Source organism: Phalangium opilio, unplaced genomic scaffold, assembly GCF_054372755.1.
Source record: "Phalangium opilio isolate 3A_F unplaced genomic scaffold, DU_Popi_V2 ptg000011l_1, whole genome shotgun sequence".
In the NCBI taxonomy this organism is placed as follows: Eukaryota; Metazoa; Arthropoda; class Arachnida; order Opiliones; family Phalangiidae; genus Phalangium; species Phalangium opilio.
The window spans coordinates 3617706-3641602 of NW_028324147.1; the positions used below are offsets into that span (position 1 = coordinate 3617706).

A 23897-nucleotide genomic window follows, 5' to 3' on the forward strand; every position below is an offset into this window, starting at 1 on the left:
CTCGAGATCAAAACGGCGGAAAACATCTTACACAATCTTTAACTTCGTATTCTTTTCTCATAGAGAAAGAGAGAGGCTTCTAATCAGCGCAGTTGGTATTCGGACTTCTTCTCGCCTTAACTACTACTTCTTTCATTAATCTCGATTCTTTCTCTTTCTCTCTTTCTCTCTCTCTCTGATGCTCCAAGTGGCAACCGGAGGGGAGGGGGATGAAATCATCAAGATTGAATTGAGAGGGGGGGATGAATAAAGGTTTTTAACGAATTTTACAGAATCCATTTAGGCCTAATAAATATATTTTTTTATATACAAGATTTATAACATTTCTAGAAGAAGAAGAGGTTAAAGTTCAAGTCCGCATACCTACAGTTTTTCGAAATGGGATCTTTTAAGTAAGTTTGATGAACGCGATGTGTAATATAGAGTTTAGTAAAATGGTTTTAATATTTCTATTGGTTGGATTGGGAACACATTTAGGGCTGTGATCGAGAGAGTTGAAACATAAATTTGAACTGTAGTGGGTGATCCAGAGTTCATGGTTCTATTACATCACCGTTCTTTGGGCCTTTATGTGTTCTTATTTATAAAGATACGGTAATTAAACAACATGAAAATTACTGCAATTAACAATTGAGCAAATTTTTTAATTGGTATCTACTTAGATTAATTGCTATTTATGTTGCATGCAGCCTTTCAATTAAAACCAATATGAAATTGCCATTCATATTATTTTTCAAATGAAAATGAAAATAATTCCCCTTTCCCAAAACAAATTTGCATATACAGCTGTCCTATTGGGCGGAACGTTTTCATTATAAAACAAATATTCAAATTATTATATATTTAATGTATCTTTAAAAGTGGGCATTAGTTTCATAAATTATTCCAAGCAGGTGCAACCTTTCTTTTAGCAAAATAATAAATAAACACGCACAAAGTCATCATGGTATTAAGCCTGAACTAAAATATCGCGCGTAACGCGCCATTACAAGGGTAAATACAGGAAAATCCTCACCAAAAAATGTAAAAACGTGCGATGCCAAAAATCACGCTGTAGACTTGATGGTATATAACGAGGGGGAAACCACTTGTGAAATCAGGTGTACAAAATTTTTGAAATCACAATTGAAGTCCATAAATTGTTTTTGAAGTCTCTATAAATCGCAAAGTTTAGTTGAAATCTCGGAAATCTTAGGAAGTCCCTAGAGAATCCCTTGAAGTCATGCGAAGTCCTTGGAAATCGCTTGAAGTCAGTCGAAGTCTCTCGGAAGTCTCTTGAAGTCATACGAAATCGCTTTGAAATCCCTTTGAAATCTCTTGAAGTCTCTCTGAAGTCAAGAGAAGTCATACGAAGTCCCTTTGAAATCTCTTGAAGTCTCTCTGAAGTCAAGAGAAGTCATACGAAGTCCCTTTGAAATCTCTTGAAGTCTCTTGGAAATCTCTTGAAGTCTCTTGGAAATCTCTTGAAGTCTCTCGGAAATCTCTTGAAGTCTCTCGGAAATCTCTTGAAGTCTCTCGGAAATCTCTTGAAGTCTCTCGGAAATCTCTTGAAGTCTCTCGGAAATCTCTTGAAGTCTCTCGGAAATCTCTTGAAGTCTCTCGGAAATCTCTTGAAGTCTCTTAGAAGTCATACGAAGTCCGTTGGAAATCTCTTGAAGTCAAATGAAGTGGTAGAAAAATCCCTTGAAGTCTATTGAAATTCCGTCTTTCATAAGTGGAAATTTCCTTTTCTTCAAATTTTATCTTCAATAGTCTTGATCAGGGCCGGAAATAAGCACATATAGGACACTGGAATTTTAAAATGTGCCATAGTTTTGTTAAAAACTAAGGGGGTCACTGGACAGTTTGACCAATAAAATTTTGGAAGTTTTGATAGCTTGACTATGGAGATGTGATACTATTTCTGCACACTACAGTGGACAATGTCCTATAAATTTTCCAGTCAAACAGGGGGGGCTGGTCTCTATCCCTCAATTTTCGGCCGTTTTCGGAGGTGCAATGCTACCAGACTCTTGTGCCAGACACTCTTCCCCAGAAATGTTTCCTTTTTGGACTTATTGTCGGCTGCTAATCATTCCGTTTTCAAGGAATATTCGTAAAAACGATATATTTTTGTTTGTGGCGAAGTTTAATTGGCTTAATTTAAACTACTATTTAACTAAATTGAGAACCTTCGAAATACAGCATACAAGCAGCCAATTTAAAAATTGTGTCTTCTAGTTCTCTGAACTATGAATTCGAGTATGAATCAGACGATAATCAGTTTCAAAAACCTGAGGGGTCGGACGTTTTGGAAACAGTGTACGGGATTTCGAAATCCAATTTGATTTCTTCGGATTTCGTTTGATTTCGTCGGAATTCAATTGATTTCGTCGGATTTTGTTTGATTTCAAAATTCGATAAAATCCAACGGATTTTGCAATTTTTCCCGTGATTTCCTCGGATTTTTTCCATGATTTCGGCAGATTTTGGGATATTTCAATTGATTTCGTTGGATTTTGTGATTTCATTTGAGTTTGGATTTCGTGAATTTTGTAATGGATTTCGCGATTTCGTTACTGATTTTGTGATTTCTTTGTTGATTTTGTGGTATCTTTACTGATTTTGTAATTTCTCTACTGATTTTGTGATTTCTCTACTGATTTTGTGATTTCTTTACTGTTTTGTTATTTCTTTATTGATTTCGGATTTTTTATGAGATTTTTTAAGTTGGATTTCGCGGGTAGCGTACGGGATTTCATGAATGACCGACCCCTTGCAAAAACTACTGCCCAAGCGCTCACTGGCGTGATTGAGTTAGCTATGCCACGACAAAAACTTCTTTCCGTAAATAGCGGCCGATCACGTGATCATATTTTCCCGCGTGAAACGTCGCAGAATTCTTGAGACCTAAGCGACGATCAAATGGATCAGTATACTATCCGGGCTTGTATCTGCGCCATATAATCAAGAAGGAATTTACTATAAGAAGGCCTAAAAAGGCGTCCGGTGCGCGCGTGATAGTCGACAATCCCCCCTCATGGGTGGGGGGAGGCTGGAAAAGAAGGCGGGACTTAATATTTTATCTTACTCTATGTTTCCACCATCTATCTCTTTTACCTTCTCGTTAAGCCTTGGTTTGGTTTTTGGAACTCACGAAATCATAAGTATAGTACACTTGATTCGATTTAGAAACAATTATAGAACGAACGATTTTCACGTAGAGACAAGTATTCAAATTTCAAACTCCATTAAGTTAGGTTCAAAACCTTTAACTAACTTGTTAATGGCAATTAAAAACCATTCCCTAACCGTTTCAGCACCGCTGGCAGCCTCCATTTTCTGCTTACTTTGCTAGACGTTTTCTTTCTCTATTCGGAATACGTCAATCGCGTCTGTATGACCTATCCCCGCGGGATCCAATAGGAAAGCGCAGAGCAATGAGGGACATGAAAGGGGTGGGGCTTACTTGTCCACTAACACCGGCGTAAGAGTAGAAGCGTAAAATCTAGTGACTTAGGCATTCTTATAGTAAATTAATTCTTGATATAATTCTGCATAGATAATTGCTTTCGGTTGCTCTGCACCTTAGTACTTAATAGCGAAGTACATAGATATTTTTTAATTATTACAATTTAATGAAGTCTTGAGAAAAAAATAGAAATCGGCTTTAGTCTATAAATTCTATTGAAGTCACTTGAAGTCTTTAAATTATGTTGAAGTCACTAGAAGTCTTTAAATTATGTTGAAGTCACTAGAAGTCTTTACAAATTCTATTGAAGTCACTTGAAGTCTATAAAATGTAATGAAGTCACTTGAAGTCTCTAAATTATATTGAAGTCACTTGAAGTCTTCATAAATTGTATTGAAGTCACTTGAAGTCTTTATAAATTGTATTGAAGTCACTTGAAGTCTTTATAAATTATATTGAAGTCCCTTGAAGTCTTTATAAATTTTATTGAAGTCATCTGAAATCAAATACAGTTAGTGAAGTCTTTGAAGTCGAATGAAGTCTTTGATAGTTCAATTGAAGTCATTTGAAATCTGAAATCAGGTGTACAAAATTTTCTTAGTGGTTTCCCCCTCGGTATATAATAACCAAACAAAAAATTTCTCCACCCATCTATATCACGAAGCCCGCCTAAACGATTAACTATTAAAACAAAACAAAAAAACGCACTGAACTGAACTGCCTCTTTGCATGTAACAATAACACCCACCCATTCTAAAACAATTTTATAAGAGATATTATTATTATTGACGTAAGCCATTGAAGGTTACGCTATAAAGTAACAAAAACTATTTTAAAGAGAGTGTGAAGTAAATAAATAAAAATATTATTCAACTTCCATCAGAAAAATTGGATTCTTATGAAGGCATACGTAACAGCGTATTTAACTTAATTTTATTAATTAATTAAAAAGGTTAGGCCTAATTTATCTGAAGAACATCTGCAACTTTGATGAGCGAAACAGACTTGCTAGACATACTTCAATGCCTACTTTTGAAATTTCTTAACCCTAATTTACTTCAAACATATTTCATTGTGTTGACTATTTGCTAAGCCTACATTTTAATTTCTTAACCCTAACATTATACTTGAAAGACCACTTTAAAATAAACTATTGTCAATTTGACAGATTGTGTCTTAAGGGAGTAAGTATTTCAGTTACATTTCTGCAGTTTAGTTTACCTTTTAAGTAGGCAAGGAAAACGATAACTATTAGGCGGAATGATTGCAGTGATACTAGGGGAGGGAGGGAGGGAGGTTATGGTGGACAGAGATTTAATGATATTTCAGCACGCGAAAACTAACACGGTCTAAAACACAGTGTTTCTCTCCTATTCCATCATTAACTAAACATGGGAAAATAGTTAACGAGGCGTAAAATCATTAACATACTCGTGTTATGTTTTTAAAAAGTATTAGCTATGCTTTTATATGTAAAGTGATTTTTTTTAATATTGGAATAATTTCAGTTATTAAATAAAATGGTTCAACCAATTTAATATAATCCTTTTAAAGAAATAAATTACGTTCAAATCTCATTTGAGAGTTTAATTGAAGTAAGAAGATAATTTTATCTGGGGCCTAAAATTATTTCTTTAGTTTTAAGAAGGTATACAGTACAATCCTATCTGAATCCAGTTAAGTTTTAAAAAGCGATTAACGTCGTTAAGGTGACGTTAACTCGGCTTAATCTGTTTGATTGATTGACTATTACCATTCCATTAGTCTCTTTGCTAAATTCACCCAACCGTTTTTGTTTTTTGTTTTTTTTTTCTTAATTAGTTTTGCGAATAATCAAGTAATTCATCAATTTTTTTCTTGACCTAATAACCTTTCCTAAACCAGTTAGAACTTATCAAAACAAGCGCTGCATTAATCGGTTTTGTTTTGAGATTTAAAAGAAATAAATAATACTGAATGTGGTTAATGAACAATCAAAACTATAGCGCTATATATTCTTTCTTCCTTTTGGTTTTGAGATTGAATAACAAGTAAATTTAAATAAAAGTTGAAATGGTTTTATCAGTAAAAACTTATCAAAACCAGTCCCTGCATTCTTCGTTTTGGGTTTCAGGGTTTAATTTCAAAGCAAGTAAATAAATTCTAGTTTGAGAACTTTTTATCGACGCACGTTCATTACTTGAGACATATCAACTCCGTTCGGTTCGAGAGAGAGGGGCCCCTATACGGATAGTTTATAATAAACTCTTTGATAATCATAAGGATTAATTTGTAGGTCCTCGAAACCCATCAATTTCGTATTCAGTGACATTATTCACTTAATTAAAGTCAGGAGATTATTAATTAAAGATTATAAAGAGGCGCTCATCTCCTAACCCTTAATTTGACAAAATTCCGCGACCACCGCACCGCACCACCACCACCGAAAGCAATCGAAACTTCAAACATGTCCAGAAAATAGCAGCAAATGAGGGCTCGGACACTAGTAATGTTCAGAATTATGCAAAAATTTCAAATAGATGCACGTCTAAAAAGGTCCTATTTTCTTCAAGATGCTTAATTTTCTCAAGGATAATTTTGGAGCAAAACAATAATTTTTCCTTAGCTTTAACAGCGTTACTAGAACCAGTTCAGTTCAAAAATATAACAGATCCATTGTCTCTCTTCATTCAAAAACGTTCTTTGAACATTGAGCACTATCAAAACCCTTTCGAAGCAAAACCTTACACCTTTTTCTTTAATCCGCTCCCTTTGCTCCAATAAACCATACAAGCAATATAATTTCAAATGCTCCTGAAGCAGTTGATCCCACCAAAAGAAATACATCCACTACCCATCCAAGTATCCATTCCCTCCGATCACAAACGGAGTGGTCTTCGTCCAGCAGACAAGAGTTTCCCTAGGCCTCGGGAAGCCCACGCAGTTGGCATGGCAACTGGTACCGCATCTAACGTCACTGTTAGTGACGTCATTGACCCCTTCTCCTTCTCAACTCGTCCCTCCTTCCGCTTCTTCGATCATACCCCCCTCGCTCCCCCTGCACTCCAACAAAAAAAAGCCCGATAGCTGGGTTGTCCCGCTCCGTTATATAAAAAAAGGCAAAGGCCTTGCTTCCCGCTTGGAATGGCTAAGAAGAGACGGTCTGGGTGGGCTATCGCCCTCTTCGCTTACGGTACGGTTGGAAACCAACTGAATCTTATATCCCCCCAACCCTTTTTCATCCTAAAAATAGAGCGTAAACGTAATCGAGTGAACGAGACTAGACTCTTAGAGACTGAGACAGGAAAGGGTTACAAAGGTCATGCTACTCCTATACAAGGGACTAACCACTGTGACTACAGAATAAAATTTAGGTGCAACTAATATCTAGTATAATTATACCCAAATACTTTTAAATACTAAAATAGACGAACACAAAATGACAAAAACTTTTCATATATCGTTTGCTAAAGCATAGCTCATTCAATCACGCGTCAGTCAGGCATGATCGAGTAAGCTATGGATAAAAAAGGCGTTAACCAAGGTGGCGCCATCTCGACACTGTACGACGAAACTGTTCAAACTAAAACCGCGCGAATATTTTACGTAGTCGTCGACACGTGTCTTATTAAGTGAGCAAAGGGACTTCACCAAAATGAACGTAAGATTTTAGTTTGTATGGGCCTTTGCATCCATCCCAGTGAGTGCCTAATTTACAGGTTTTCATTTCTATTTACCTTTGGGTTAGTCTTATTCTGTATATTTTCATATAGCCTCAGATTATTTACCTTTGTGACGTAAAGGTCTCCAGATAACAAAAAAGAAAAAAGCCTCAAAGTCATTTAGTAGCACCCGGAAAAAAAACCTAGCTGCACCTACTACCAACTAACGACACTAGAAACAAAGCCAATCATGGATATCATTCGATGGTGCGATTACACCTATCAGATATTGGTTATTTCCGACAGCTGAATCGGCCTGGAACTCTATTACGTTAGCGCCTGCAGCCAGAAGGCAAATATTGGGACATTCGCTAGCGATTTTCTCAACCACTTACAGTCTTATACACACGTATTGACTTCTACGAAAAAGGTATAAATCGAAGTGATCTATGACGCTCGTAATGGGACAAGAATATTTAATCAGGTTTATCAAACCGTGAAATAAAAAAGAAAGAAAGAAAACATTGACTTTAGTTTAAATTAACCAAGACTATCACAGGTTTCCTGTTAGTAATTTTTTTTTTTTTTTTCAATATTGATTTCAAATAGAGATACCGGTCTATTTTAAGAAGCTATTTCTAAAAATAGTTGTAAATTGTTTCAGTTCAATTGAATTGAATTGAATTATATGCGAAATATTTTTTTAAAAATTAACTTCACTTAACAGCTAGTTTGAAAATAAGTTGGAAGTGAGGTAAATTGGTTACAGTTCAGTTCTGTTCAATACGATATTAACACATTCTTCGAGACGTTTCACCTTGGGAAAAAAAACTTACTTTATGATAAGAACTGAATTGAACTAAGGCCAAGGTCACGCTCATAAAGGAATGTTAAATTAAAGAGCGCGAAATAAAAAATTCAAAACTAGGGTTAACAAAATGATAAATGAATCACCCAAATCATTATACATCCGCAACGGATTTCTCTACTAATAAATAATTTCTAGGATAATAAAATTCATTCGTACAAATATCTACGACTTTAAGAAAATCAATTAGTCACGAAATATTAATTCACCCAAAATACGTCAAAACTATTCCATGAAAAATGAAATAAGTATTGGTTCATTCCTAAAATACGATTTTAGCTGTCAAAGATAAGTTAAAACAACGCCCCCACGCGAATTTTTTTGAAAAAACAAATTTGTCGGAAATGAAGTCATCGAAAGGGGAATAAAAACTGATTGATGTTATTATTCAAAAGTAAGTTTTGTTCGCTTTTCTTTTCTTTTCTTTTCTTAAAGCTTCTTCTATAAGATGGATATATTTCTTTCATCTTTCTTTTTATTTTTTATTTTAAAAAAAGGGCGTACGTCGGATGATTCCAACTTATTCCAACGCAACGCGTTCCGTTCTTTATTTAAATCTTGGCGCCTCATTGCACGGATACACCCATTGATTTACAATGATCTACATGTTGCAAATGTATGGAAAATTCCCTCTTCTCATCATAGAGGTCCCTTTATTCTCGAAATTTAAAGGCTGACTTAAAGATGGGAATCTGATTCCCCATTGAAGTTAACCTAAGCCAAAATCAAAGCCAAAATCCAAGCTTAAACCCAAGCCAAAATCCAAGCTTAAACCCAAGCCAAAATCCAAGCTTATACCCAAGCAAAAATCCAAGCTTAAACCCAAGCAAAAATCCAAGCTTAAATCCAAGCTTAAACCCAAGCAAAAATCCAAGCTTAAACCCAAGCAAAAATCCAAGCTTAAACCCAAGCAAAAATCCAAGCTTAAACCCAAGCCAAAACCCAAGCTTAAACCCAAGCCAAAACCCAAGCTTAAACCCAAGCCAAAACCCAAGCTTAAACCCAAGCCTAAATCCAAGCTAAACCCAAGCCAAAACCCAAGCCCAAAATCCAAGCCAAACCCAAGCTAAAACCCAAGCCCAAAATCCAAGCTAAAACCCAAGCTAAAACCCAAGCCCAAAATCCAAGCTAAAACCCAAGCCCAAAATCCAAGCTAAATCCAAGCTAAAACCCAAGCCCAAAATCCAAGCTAAATCCAAGCTAAAACCCAAGCCAAAACCCAAGCTAAACCCAAGCTAAAACCCAAGCCCAAAACCCAAGCCCAAAATCCAAGCTAAAACCCAAGCCCAAAATCCAAGCTAAAACCCAAGCCCAAAATCCAAGCTAAATCCAAGCTTAAACCCAAGCCTAAATCCAAGCCTAAATCCAAGCTAAACCCAAGCCAAAACCCAAGCTAAACCCAAGCCAAAACCCAAGCTAAACCCAAGCCAAAACCCAAGCCCAAAATCCAAGCTAAATCCAAGCTAAAACCCAAGCCCAAAATCCAAGCTAAACCTAACCCTTCATCTAACTTTCACCTGACCATAAACTAAACCTATCACACCAAAAACGCAATGGGGGTCACAGGTTAAAACAACACCTATTTCAGTGCTTGTTTCGCAAGATGAAAGGTCATTTTAACTCGTAACATTTGAATACTCCTTTAAGCAGGCTTAAATCCCAAGGGAGAATCTCCTTTATCTAAAGAAAGGATTATTCTTGCAGGGGTGTTTTTGTTTTGAAGCAAAAGATGGAGGAGTAAAACGCTCTCTCTCTCTTGCTTAATGACAAAACGTGTCACTGACGTTCTCCCTATTATGTTCCTTTAGAATAGCAGCGCTAGCGGCTGGCGGGCCTCGCCCACGTGAACTTTATTTAAAAAGCATAATCGTTTAACCACGGTGCGTTAAGGAAGGTGAATCTTATATTTATAATACAAACTTACGTTTTAAGACCAATCCGCAGCGACTCATCCATTAAAAATCTCACATTGAATTAATTTAAACTATAGTAAAGGTTGGGTGAATGTTAAATTATGAAGTGAAGGTCGTTCGTTCTTCCATATTCAGAATTTTACATTATTTATGTTATTTATTTATAGCTAGCATAAGTTCATAAGACATGTTCCATAAGTTTGTCACTGGTAACTTAGAAACTGGAGCTTGTCATGAAGTGAGTGAGGTAGGTCTACCCAAAACCCATATGAGCAGTGATACCAATGGAATGTGCAAAAACTACTCCGAATTCATTTGGTAGGCAAATTAGAACCTAAAATATAAATCCGTGTGCTCTTGTTCAGCCAAGTTCAGTGCTCCAATGCACTTTTACTTTAAAATTACGTCCTATTTGTTAATGGCTAGCTAGCTAGTCTTGGTGAGACGAAGCGAGCGAGGCTTAACGCTGTTTTATAATTAATGGCTACGGTGTTGGAAGGAAGGGTGTTTCCTTAGCCATAGCCATGATTCTAAATTATATAATTTTTAAATCTCGTATAGCTAGCTAACTTAACAATGGATCGCGCTGTTTTTTGGCAGGCGTCCGTGTAATCCGAGCTGACCATACGCGTACCCCCAGACGCCACCACCAGTTAGCTCGCCTTTTATTCTTTCTAGCTTCCAACACAAAAAAATTAGTGGTGGTAAGAACCAATGAAAGGGCGAACCGTGGCTGGCTATAGCTAGCTAGTTTTATTGTTTAATGACGGCGTAGTATATCCCTTTATGCCCCATCAGATTGTAAAAGCACAATATATCGTCATACAAAAGCCTACCTCTGTGTTCTTGCTAACATTTTTTATGAATATATGGATGGCATAGCTAAGCCTAATTCTAGCTATCTTACCTAAGCTTTTATTAAAGGAAACTGATTTTTACAGGTCATGACCTTCTAAAGGTATGCGGATGAACCGTGTTAACCAGAATTAAGTCTATAATATTACATTTTACACAGGTAATTAATAATAATAGGCTTTTTATTAATTACCTGTGTAAAATGTAATATTATAGACTTAATTAAGTTAATTAACAGCGATAACCAATTAATAAAAACTGGAGATTAATTTATATTAACTGTATCGAAACACCTGTCTATTCATAATAGGTCTTAGAACTAGTAACATTTTGATATAAACAAATGAAATGAAAGGAAAAGGTTTTATAAAACTTACTCCGTGTTTTCTTTTAGAATATATGTTCCATGGAGTTATTTAAATGTCACAATGATAATGAAGATTTGGCCTAAAAAACCGCATTAAACTACAGCTACACGTTAATCCATAATGCACAATAATCCTTTCCCGCCTTTTAAAGCCAAAACCGCGCCAAATCTCCTGCTTTTAATAAGTTTTCCCGCGTTAATAGCGTCGCGAGATGTCGCTATGGAGGTAACGCGAGCTTTGGCGCGCGATTTTTCAAACGCAACTATTCAAAGGCGCTAGGCCTAATGGGCAGTTTTGAGAAGAGATTCAACTCTTTCAGGCTGAAAGAACTGAATCATCTTTGGCCTTTAATAGTGACTAAATCTTGCTACTTAAAATTCGCGCCGAGATACTTAATCGTTCCTTAAGAAAACATTAAAGACTAGGCCTATATTATCTCAACAAGCAAAGCGCAGTCGTCACAAGGAGAGAAAAAGGGCCAATTTTTCGCGCCTCATTTATTTCACATATAAGCGCGTTATTTCTTCACAGACACATTTTCACCCACGCTCCAGACACTAACTCTATTTAATTTCATATTCAAAGTTGATTCACAGGCGCCATAAAAATAACCTTTAACGTTATTTAAACAATAAAAATAAGACAACCTTCGATTCGTTAAAATAAAAAATTATCAAACAGAATTTTGTTTCCGCGTTTAAAACTGTATTAGTCATTTTAAAACGGTTCCGAATTTCGAGGACATAAAGGGTTGAAATGGTTAACGCGGTTAAAGTTGGTTAGTTTTCAATTTTAACTTACCCATAGATTTAAAATAAAATCAAAAGCTCTGATCACAAAATAATTACAGATTACGCAAGGCGTTAAAAGCACGTTTTCACCTCTTAATTTTTATTCACCTAATAAATAATAAGATAATATTTAATTTAATAAATTAATATTCAGTTAACGTTTAAAGTTAATGTCTATAAAATCGTGATGTCTGATAGCCAAATATTACCTGCACTATAGCGTCTAAGACTCTAGTAATTAATATAGTCTGGGGAGCTAACCTAAGAAATTTTGGAGAGTTATTCAACTCAACTCCTAGGAACTTTATTGTGTTAGAAATTTCTTTACAGAGTGTATGTAGCACCCTACCATTGTGACCGTGTACTCAAGTCGCTAGCCCTTTTCAATATAAAGTAAGCAAATTTTTAACTTTATTTTGTTAAAAAGTTCACTGTACTGCATATCAGTCTCGAAGCGATACCATTGCACCAAAAAAAAAATATTTCAAGGATAGGTCTAATTAATTTTAAATTAACTAGAGATTCTTATTTTAATTAATTTGAAAAATATTAAATAAATTAAAATCGTGTTTCAATTAAATTCAACTTAAGTAATCATCTTGAAAAATTTAAGAAAAAAAATTGAATTTGAAATAAATTATTTCTTAACCTTCGTCAAAACTCCTGCCAATATTTGGACAAATAACAGAAATAAGAGTTAAGCCTACTTTTCTAGCAGACAACACGGAATCAAATTATATACCCAATCATAAAAGTAATAATAAAAAAAAATATCCAATTTATCCGCATAGCGTGTATACCTATTTTCGTCCCACACAGAAAACGCGGAAAAGATGAATAATTTCTACCTTTCACAAGATAAGAGTTAAATTTTTTTCTTTTAAATGCTAAGCCTTGGTACACATTATATCTTCGTGTTCTCACTCCTCCTAGCATCCCCATCAGGTCTTACCCTTTTACCAGCAAAAAGGTGGGGGGGGGGGGGAATATGTACATGGTCGCCCATCAATTCGTGACACCAAGGAGCAGGTGAAAACTTTAAGGTGGGCTCGTGGAAACCTAAGGCGCTTTCACAAGTACTCAGAAATACGTCTAACCTTTTCGAAAGTAGGACAGAGGCAACCATCCAAAAGGGGGTTGATACATTGTCACCCGTCTCTGCACGTGCACTCTCACGTTACAAAGACTACAGCGCAGGCGCCAAAAGTCGTGAGATGGAAGGCAAAGTCTCACCCAGTGTCTTCCCCTTTCAGTTACATCGAAATTTATCTCAAGGGGTTTAAAGTTGAGGAACGCGCGGTCTACAATTTGTGAAGGCGCTTTAAGATTGACTAAGACACAGTATGTTAAATGAACGAAGGGATCTCTTAAGGGAGAGAGAGCAGCTGGTGCGTTGGTTGCAAGACTAATAAGACGAAGACAATCTATAGCAATTTATGTTGTAAAAACCCGTAGAGCACGTTTACGCTCAATGTGACCACGTTTCTACAGTTAATGAACTCTCATTTTTAGATAACCCCCGCTTATACCTACAGAGTAGACGATAGAAGATTTTAGTACTTGGCGAACAAGTTGAAATTTCAAAAAAAAAAGATTATTTCAAATTCGTGTTACGGTCACAGTCTATGAACTTTGATTTCAATTTTTTATTTTTTAAAAGATATCCCGGCAGACAGTTTCGACTTGTACCTGTACAACATGTACTTTTTTTTCTTTGATATGGCCTCTTTTGATCGACTATATTTAAAAGAAGGTACGGGAAATACTTATCAAACTACATATGTTACGTTTGAATTATATGACGTATTTCAAAAAAATAATAAAAAGTTCTCTTAGACACAAAACACGTAAAAATGTTTTCGAAAGTCGCAGTGGCGTATAGAAGATGACTGTCAAATGAATTCTGGTTAATTTCCCTGAAACAAAACGAACTAACGAAGCTTAGGAAAGTTTAGATTCCATGAATTCGTATGAACGGTGTCATTTCGTTACTTGAACTTGATAAGTCTAATTAAAGGAAATAAAATTCGATAACTTCCTCAATATTACAGACACGTTTTAGTGATTTACTTCGGGTTCATTTCCTTCTAATCTAATGAATGGGTCCTGGCTTAGGTTATTATTATCATAGTTTTATATTAAATTTGTCGGATGTTTCAACCCTACTCACGTAAAATCTAATAATAGCGTCATGCAGGCAGGTAACTGGCCTAACCAGTCTCTGAAATAAACAAGCATGCGGCAAAAACCGATCGAATTATCGAAGCTGTCTGCAGACATCATATATTTGGCAAGGGTGTACACTTCCGTTCGACCTATAACATAATAAATTTTCGCTCTTTTCAAAACGACCAAATTTCCGGTTTTGCCCATATTATAATACACAATACCGAAAAATAATTCGAACCCTTGTTGTTTTTATGTTTTTTTATCAAGATGGATTATATATCACACGACGGAAAAAAAATAATGTATTTAATTTCCTCTTAAAAACAAGAACAGTTTTCGTATCAAACTTATTAAGTTGATCGTGCTTTTTATATTACGTTTTGGTTTCATTAGCTGAATTAATTTTTTTTTAAATTTCACGGCTCGTTTTTATTCTTTAGCGACAATTTAATTAATAATTATTCTGGAGTGAGAATTAAATTCGCAAACTTATTCTGGAGTGAGAATTAAATTGGCAAAAATTATTCTGGAGTGAGAATTAAATTAGTAAAATTATTCTGGAGTGAGAATTAAATTAGCAAAAATTATTATGGAGTGACAATTAAATTAGTAAAAATTATTCTGGAGCGAGAATTAAATTCGTAAAAATTATTCTGGAGCGAGAATTAAATTCGAAAGATTATTCTGGAGCGAGAATTAAATTCAAAAAAATATTCTGGAGCGAGAATTAAATTCAAAAAAATATTCTGGAGCGAGAATTAAATTCAAAAAAATATTCTGGAGCGAGAATTAAATTCAAAAAATATTCTGGAGTGAGAATTAAATTCAAAAAAATATTCTGGAGCGAGAATTAAATTCAAAAAATATTCTGGAGTGAGAATTAAATTCAAAAAAATATTCTGGAGTGAGAATTAAATTCAAAAAAATATTCTGGAGTGAGAATTAAATTCAAAAAAATATTCTGGAGTGAGAATTAAATTGGCAAAATTATTCTGGAGTGAGAATTAAATTGGCAAAATTATTCTGGAGTGAGAATTAAATTGGCAAAATTATTCTGGAGTGAGAATTAAATTGGCAAAAAATATTCTGGAGTGAGAATTAAGTTGGCAAAAATTATTCTGCAGCGAGAATTAAATTGGCAAAAATATCCTGGAGCGAGAATTAAATTGGCAAAAATATTCTGGAGCGAGAATTAAATCCGCAAATTCTTCTGATGTGAGAAATTATTTCGAACTTTAAAAACAATGCACAGTTAACCGCTAGTTACAGTCTTGAAAGGTACGTCAAAATCCCATAGAAACCAACCCACTTCTTAACGTTAAATAAGGTCCTTCCAAAGACATGCGCAAATGTTTTGTTTGAAACCAATAAAGATTTCAGCCAAGATTTGGCCTAACAGGAAAAATCGATAAATTTCTCGGTCTTTATATGACTAACAAGGGAAATTAAATTTTACAATCAAACTAATAAAGCAATGAAAACAACCACGAGGAAAGGGAAGGAAAGGAAAGGGTGTTCTATAAAGGAAATTATACCCGAAGTTTAAAGTCCAATTTAAGTTGTGGAAGAGAGAGAGAGCGCGCGCGTTGGAAAGACCAAAGGGGAAAACGGTGATACGACGTAGAATTGAATCCGGGAAATTCTTAAGAAAACAAAATAAGAGTTTGCATCGAAGGAAATAAGGAACAGAGAGAGATGGGTGGGCATTGCCCCCCCCCCCTCTGGTATATTTAAAGACGTGTGGCGACGAAGCGGGCTAGCATCCGTTCCCTAAATTAAACGTGATTAAGCCGCTAAACTAGAATTCTCGGGCCCCCGGGCTATAAAATCGCTAATAGGCTTAAGAATATAATCCGAATTGGGAGAAGGAACCACTATACTAAGGAAAAGGAGGAGCAAAACGGAGAAAATGGGAAAAGGCAGATGTGCACGACGGTTTCCCCCCAACGCCAGCCACCACGTGACTCGCCGTACCCAAGGACTCTACACCCAAAAGGGACTTTATACTATTTATAGAAGGGTCTGTTTCAGCGATTAACTATTGTAGCCTGTTCTTCAACAGACTGTATTAAGTAGCCACGTGACTTTCGGTCTATTGTTAAAGCGCGCGGAATTCAAAATTTAAACCAAGGCTTAACGATTATTAATGATTTCACAAAGCACATGATCCTACGAATTGCTAAGCAGACGAAATTTCGAAATTAAAAACTAAGGCTTAGCTCAGACGATTCTTAACAATAACGAAAACTCCTGTCCTCTTAAAGATGAAGACTTTGGTGAAGATCCTTTTCGTTTGAGCCCGGCATCTGCGGTAGACATTGGGTGTCGAACCACCCTTAACCTTAAGGCAAGGTACATTTATCGGCCGCTTAGAGGCGCTATAGAAACGCGAAGTCCCTGTGTTCAATGTCTAACAATTCCAACACACAATCCCCCTCTTCCTATAGTTCGAATTTCCCTCGAATCCCAAGGATTCATCAAAGTTTCTCTTCGGACAGATATCTTTTCAATTCAATTGGGTAACCATGGACATGGATATGGAGAAGACAGTAAGGCTTCAATATCGAGAATACTTGTCAGTTATTGTCCGCTTCACGTTATTGTTGCTAGTGTTAAAGCTATTTTAAATAGAATATCAGTTGAATTAATCGGCCTTAAGCGGTTGGTTTTCCATGTTCGAATTTAAATAACATTATTATGCAAATTCTTTGAAGTAAATTTATGATTTTAATAATCAAGACGTGTCAAACGCCGGTGCATTATGAGAAAGACACCTATCACGAACTTCAGTAAAAGGTTTGGAGGTTATAATTGTATTCAATCAAACCATAATGCCTTTCGGTTTGGTTGGCACAGTCGCAGTTAAATTTATAAAAAAAATCGACCCAACCTGAACACGACCTTCAAACAAAACTAATCTATCCTTTGACCTTAAGGCCTATTACAAATGGCCGTTTGGGAAATATGGTAAAATCACACAGAGACAGCAATTTCCAAAACCACATGAACTTAAAAAACGTGAAATAAGCCAAGCTAATCCAACTCAACTTCACATAATCTATCCTATTAAAAATTTCGTTTGGATGCGATGCAACTCCAACAACATGTCTTCATGTCCAATAAGCGACTTAGTACAATTACCTACCAACAGAGGTTGGTTATACAAGTATGGATATATGCAAAGAGCCCTAGATAAAAAGGCGGGAAAAATCAAAGTGGCTCGGGCCATACAGACGGCCACCAGGGCACGGAGCAAGCTAGGTGGTACAATCAAATTGTTTTGCAGAGAAGAGGACAAATTCCTTTTTTGGCAGACCCTAAAACAAAAGGAAGAATTCCCGCCACAGCTAGTCGATAAAAGCTAGCTAAGCAAGAAGGGGAAAAGGGTGGTAAAGGTGGTATAGGAGTTGAGGGTTGGGGGTAAAATACGAAAAGGATTCTAAGAAAAGAGAAAAAGAAAACACAAGAGTGCGAGAAAAGAGATAGTAAAGGGGGCTTGAGAACTCTTTGGGGAGCCTTCCATTCAATTACCTAAGTTGTTCCTTTTGTAGTTTTCACTGAGAGAGAGCGAAGAGAAGAGTTGGTTTGCCCTAACGCTTCTCTGGCTAGCTAGACCAAGGCTTAGCTTTTCTTTCTTTGCTGCTGCTTTATCCGGGACGTATACTGTGTAGCGCATTTTAATTTCATTCCACGAGTTCTCCGTCTTGCGCGCGATTACACCCGCGAGATTCGACCAAGATTCGAGGGCCAGCGCAAATGATATACATGAAATACCATAAGTTGATAACTCCGTAAGTCTTCCTAACGTCGCGTTGAACGTAGGTATAGTCATGCGAATTTCATATTAACCTCGCGATATTTGACCTTTGACCTTAGTTCATGCGCCATGAATGAACCATCAAAGAGAATATATACCAAGGGGAGCAGAAACTTTGTAAATAGGGACCGGTTCTGGATTTTGAGAAACAAGTTCCGGTTGTTCACGTGACCGCGCGTGTCGTCTGCTTAAAAATTACCTTTTGTACGTCAACGGTCAAACCAGGGATCAACCCTTTGCCACCAAAAATAAGCAGCCGACATAATTTAACCAATAAAAGGCGTCGCATCTTAGCCAATAAACAAAACCAGGATATAGTTACTTTTCAAAAGCCTCGTGAAAGACTAAACTTTCTGCTCCTCTTGGTATTTTCTCTTTGGAACCATTCAGAGTTCCTAGCGCGAGATCTCGACCTCTATAAAACGAAGACTTACAGGGATCATCATACATCATGACCTTATAAAAACACTGAAAACTCAAGTTTAGCTAAGTCTTAACGCGGTAAGAAAAGGCTACAGGTTTATCCAATAATTCCATGGGCCATTTTACTAAAAATTAGTCGAATAACTCGGTCGCTACTTTGAACACGCATTTGGTAACGATATCGGCTCGCTTTCCGCTAAGATTAACCGAGAGTTACGTTGGAAAAGTCCTTAAGAAAGTTAAGGAAGAAATCAAGGCGTCTGGGAAAACTAAAAGACGTTGCTTTACATCCTACAATGAAACGTGCTTAAGTGGATGTTCAACACCTTTCCTTAGTTGCTAGATCATTTTTGGAAAAAGGGCTATACAAGGGCTAAAGGGCGGGCGGGAGAAAGGGGGGTGTGATTGCAGGCGGGAAAAATAGGCGCCAAAAATTGCGCGCGAGAATTTTTATATTAAAGTCAATATTTTATTACCCCGCTTTTCATTTACATACGAATTACCTTTAAGATGAAAATAAATAAAATAAAAAATTATGTTATTGGGTCGTAATACATGATAGGTCAAAAGGTCAAATTATAATATGTTATTTTTCAAACATTTGAAGCTAATAAACTTATTATTAAAGTTATTTTGACTTACGTACGGTATTTTCGGGTTCAAAAGGCTAAATTATTTAGTTTTATTGGTTGAATTTTATAAACTCGAAAGGACTTTGATGAATGCATACAAATAATAGGAACCATTTTCACTCAACGTTTCAAGGCATATTTTAAGGGAAGAGCTATAGACTAATCTTACTGTAGGACGAATTTGACCTCGTGAATAATGCTCTATCTCGCTGCGCGTTGCACCTAGATGGCGTTGCAACCTGACCTCGCGTTGCTACCATGCAACCAATGAAATCACAGTTAGAAAGTCGCTATCAGAATTATGGGACGTCACGTGACGGGTAGTAAGTTCTCAAGCTCGGGCCCACAAAACCACGCATAGAAATTAACATGGGATATAGGAGGGACAATAATTCCAAGTAGCTATATGCATTCCTTACACAACATACATCAAATAAGGCTTTAACCAGGGGGCCTTAAAACTATCTTGGTCAAAATCAAGGCTGATAAATGTGCCGTAGAAGTTTTGGGAGAAAAAAAAAGGGTTAAGGAAAAAAATTGGGAAAGATTAGCAGACGGAGATAAATTTTTCTCCGTATCTCAATTTGCATAGTCTCTATAGCTCGGTTAAAAGTTTTGTCCGCCTTCAATTAAGGAATGCAAGTAAAGGCGGTTGAAAGGAAGAAAAACGTGACTTTATAACTTACGAGTCATCATTAGAAAACCCCCAATACAACAACCTTCCACTAAATTAATCAATTTGAAATGAACATCTTGATGTAATATACGGAATAAAAAATATCCTAAGAAAAATAGCGTAGGAAAAAGCTAGGTTTACTTTCAGAAGCTAATTAACCTGAAGTTTAATACTCAACGGCCAACCTATACAGGGTGCTCAAAAAATGGAGAGGATGGTAGGATCGAATACTTAGGCATCTTATACCTTCTCCCTAATAAACTAGATATCATTTCTTGGTGTCCCTTAGGGGAAAATTGTCATAGATTTTTCTAAATCATTCGAAACGTTTACCAGTTATCGTGGTTATAGCAGAGGAGCTGACTTTTAAACGCGTGTAGTCTGATTTACATTAAATATAATGGGCTTCTGGTAATATATGGGACTTTTCTAAATAAAAAAACCGACGCTGGTTTGGTAATCGATAAGGTTGGGCGAGCGGGCGGGCGATTAGCGCGCTTAAAGCATTATTAGAAAACTTGGAAGAAAAATTTGCATTCTTAGCAAAGCTCATTTTTAAAATGGTCTTAACGAAAGTACGTGGAATGAACGAGAGAAAAAAATTATTTCTCCCAGAGAGAGAAAGAGAGAAAAAAAACATCAAGAGAAAGTAAAGGAGAGAGAGAGAGAGAGAGGAGAGAGAGAGAGAGAGAGAGGAGAGGAGAGAGAGGAGAGAGAGAGGAATTTAACGATCAACGTTGGCTAATTAGTCAAATGACTCCCTAAGTTTTAACCGAAAGCAAGCCAAGACGTAGACGAACTTCGAACAAAAACTTCCAAAGAAAGAATACACAGACACGATGAAAGGCGCCCAAAAAAAAACGAAGCATTCCCAAGGTACATGTATTGTATACTGCTTTATTCAAAGTTAATTTGAACTACTAATTTTAGTTTTTTTTTCAATCTGATGGTAATCACTCGCTTAGCTAATAGAGGTCAACAGTTTGCATGCTGTTGTTGTTATTCCATAAGTTTATAAGATAAGTATGAAACTTCCTAACTATACTTCGTAATGCTACTCAAGAGACTTTCAGCTCGAGCTAGTTCGAGGGGGAACGACGGAAGCTAGAATTGAAGTCCTACACTCAGTGGTTAATTTTGCAGGACCAAGTTCCATCTAGCTCCTATTTAGTCTGCATTACTAAGAACAAATTTGACAGCAGCGCCTCACCAGGCCTCCCTCGCTTTACCTCGAATCTATGACCTACCTCACTCACTTCATGACAAGCTCCAGTTTCTAAGTTACCAGTGACAAACTTATCATGAGTCGACTATGGTTAGTTTATACGTCAAAATCCACCACCAGGGAACACTCCTCAACCCTTTTCGTGCTCGTAGCTAATATCATTTCCACCCAGCATACTTAGGGAGATTATTCATGGCTTGAGATTATTCATGGCTTATGTTTATATGTAATTTCATTTTGTTTACATTTATTATACAGGGATGGAATTCTGGGTTATAATAATAATAATAATAATATTTATTTATTTTTCTCACACCAGATTCTTTCCATTTTATAATTGCGGGTTTTGTCTCGGTGAGAAACTTCACACTATTTACTCTTATAGCAATTAGCAGTTGGTGTAACCTCCCTTCTTGAAACAAGTGCACCGCCACTTTTAAATGATGACTGTTTTGGTAACATCCCTATATAGCACTGCTCGAAAGGAGTTCGTTTAACTCGGTTGGTTATACAGGGTGCTTCAAAAGTATGGTGGTGGGACATTTGAGTCTAAAATGTTATACGATGCATTTTACTTCATAATGCTAGAGAATAAGCTCGAGCTAGTTCTAGCAGAACGACGGAAGCGAGAATTGAAGTCCTACACTCGGTGGTTAATTTTGCAGGACCAAGTTCCATCTAGGTCCTATTTAGTCTACATTACTAAGCCTTTGACAGCAGCGCCAAAACCAGGCGTATGTCGCTTTACCTCGAATCTATGACCTACCTCACTCACTTCAAAATTACAAGCTCCAGTTTGTAACCGCAGAGATTAATTAACTTATGGAACCCTTATAGGGCAAGATGCTATAGAAGTTACCAACATTTTCGACTCAAAATTTATTTCTCACTAAAACACATTCGGAGCACCCTGTATACTATAAGTTAAGAGTTACGATACAATAGACATCTTCATTATAGAGCTCTAGAGCTAACTTGAAAAGAGTATTACCAGTTCAACGGCATTGTATACAGTTGAGAAGGAGACAACCGCCATCGCTTTAATTAGTGTTTATGTTCAGCGCGTCTCGCGCCAAGTTCCCTTCTGCTTCTATTTGTTAAAATATTTCCCGCCTTATTACGTTTCGATATACGATATACAAAGGATAAACGCGCGTGGATTTACAAAATATACACAATATAAATTTTCCCTAATTATAATAAGAGTTTTCTAAATAAGTCCTATATCGCTGCTCTTAATTAATGAGAAATATAGTCAGGGGCTTAATTGAAAAGATTACAGATACGCTTAATTATCGCTTGATTGTCTAGGATTAAAATTGGAATTTATATAATTTTAATAATAATTATTTTAGACGAAATCAGGTCTATTTTAATGAAACCATATAGTTTGTAGCTGTTTATGAAAATTTTAACGCAATACAGAACATGGCCGTCGAGAGAGCTTGTTGGGTTCGGGGAAAATGACGAAATCGAGGCCCTTGCCCTCATCAAGACAGCCCTATGGTGGCCCGGGGCTCCTAGAAGGTACGGGCCCCCTCGGGAAAAATGACCGAATTGCCCTTCTCACTTGATGTCTCTGCCAGTGATTGAACCCCAATAATTTGATCATTTTAATTGGATTCGTCGTAATCATTAACTATTAATAATTTCCAATTAAATTATTTAATATAATTATTTTTTTCTATCAAATCTTAATCGCTTTTATCAAAAAAATATATTAAATATTTGCAAAATTAAAGAAACTAACCCTTTTTTCCCAACCCTTTGGTTAATTGGTTTAATTTACACTTAAATATCTAGATCGTCTTAATTATTTATTTAAATAAATACCAGACTCTTTTTTAAGGCATTGATGAGTTTCTAACGATCACAAACCGCTTCTTAAAATATATATAGTTTTAATTACAGCCTATGGCTATATATCTATTTAAAGGTGGTATTTAATTTCGTACCGTTTCATTTTGAGTTCCTTCTTAATTTGTTTGTTTAATTACCCATCGTTTATTTTTTTAAGGGAGTATAATTTCGTGATGAGAATAAGTGTTTCGCACGGAACGTTCTTCTTAATTTAAAATGTAGTCTAGATTTATTTTAATAAGATATAACCGGTACTACAAACTTCATTTATTTATTTAATTTTTATATCATATTCAATTTAAGTCTAGCTCCAGATTCAAGTAAGGTGAAACCAATACGTAATCTCATGAATCTATTAATTATTTAATAGACTCATGGTAATCTCCTATCAGCATCGCATTAATTATCGGAAACCTGGACAATCTAGTTTAATCTACTGATTAAAATTAACTCTGTATTTAAAGTTAAATTTTAATTTATTTAAAGATGTCACCAAAAACACCGAATGTTAAATATCATAAATGATATAATTTCCCACGTGCTATAGTGTCACGTGCTTTAAATTCAAACTATTTAAATTAGCTGCACCCAAGAGTTTTAAAAATAAACTTCATCATCTACTACATGACTGGGTTACTAATTTTAAAATCCAATCAATACTTCTTAAAATAGAAGAATAATTAACACAAGCACCATCGTCAAAAAACCAGATATAAACCAATCCCTTGATGACGTCATTAAATTTATTAATTTGCGTCATCAACCCTTTGATTCCTGCGTAACGCCATCTATATATATATCTATCTTTTTAAGGCGTGGTTGACAAATATAAGAAGACTCCAATTTTGATTTTTTTTTTTTTTTTTTCATATTTTTGGTCTGGATTTTTCTTCTTTCATCTCTATCTAGCGTAGCTATCAGGGATCAATAACCGGCTGGCATCACCCTAGCCTAGCACCATAAATTTATAAGATATGTTCGTTCCATAAGTATGAGACTACCTATACTTCGTAATGCTACTGAGAGACTTACAGCTCGAGATAACTAGTTCTAGCAGAACGACGGAAGCGAGAATTGAAGTCCTACTACACTCGGTGGTGGTTAATTTTGCATGCAGGACCAAGTTCCATCTAGGTCCTATTTAGTCTGTATTACTAAGTCCAAATTTGACAGCAGCGCCTCACCAGGCCTCCCTCGCTTTACCTCGA

At 36.0% G+C, this 23897-nt stretch overlaps 1 protein-coding gene and 1 long non-coding RNA gene across 4 annotated transcripts in view; both read right to left on the minus strand.

Moving 5' to 3' along the window:
- LOC149709904 (uncharacterized) overlaps nt 1–23897 on the minus strand; it is a 380702-nt gene that overhangs the window by 203210 nt on the left and 153595 nt on the right. The window lies entirely within an intron of this gene.
- On the minus strand, nt 1072–4062 carry LOC149709905 (uncharacterized). 2 transcript variants are annotated; one of them, XR_016376281.1, is made up of 2 exons: nt 3612–4062; nt 1072–2881 (listed from the first exon to the last, which is right to left on the minus strand). It is a non-coding gene; the product is annotated as an uncharacterized LOC149709905 (long non-coding RNA). The 2 variants fall into 2 exon arrangements; XR_016376280.1 differs by having other exon boundaries at nt 3567–4062.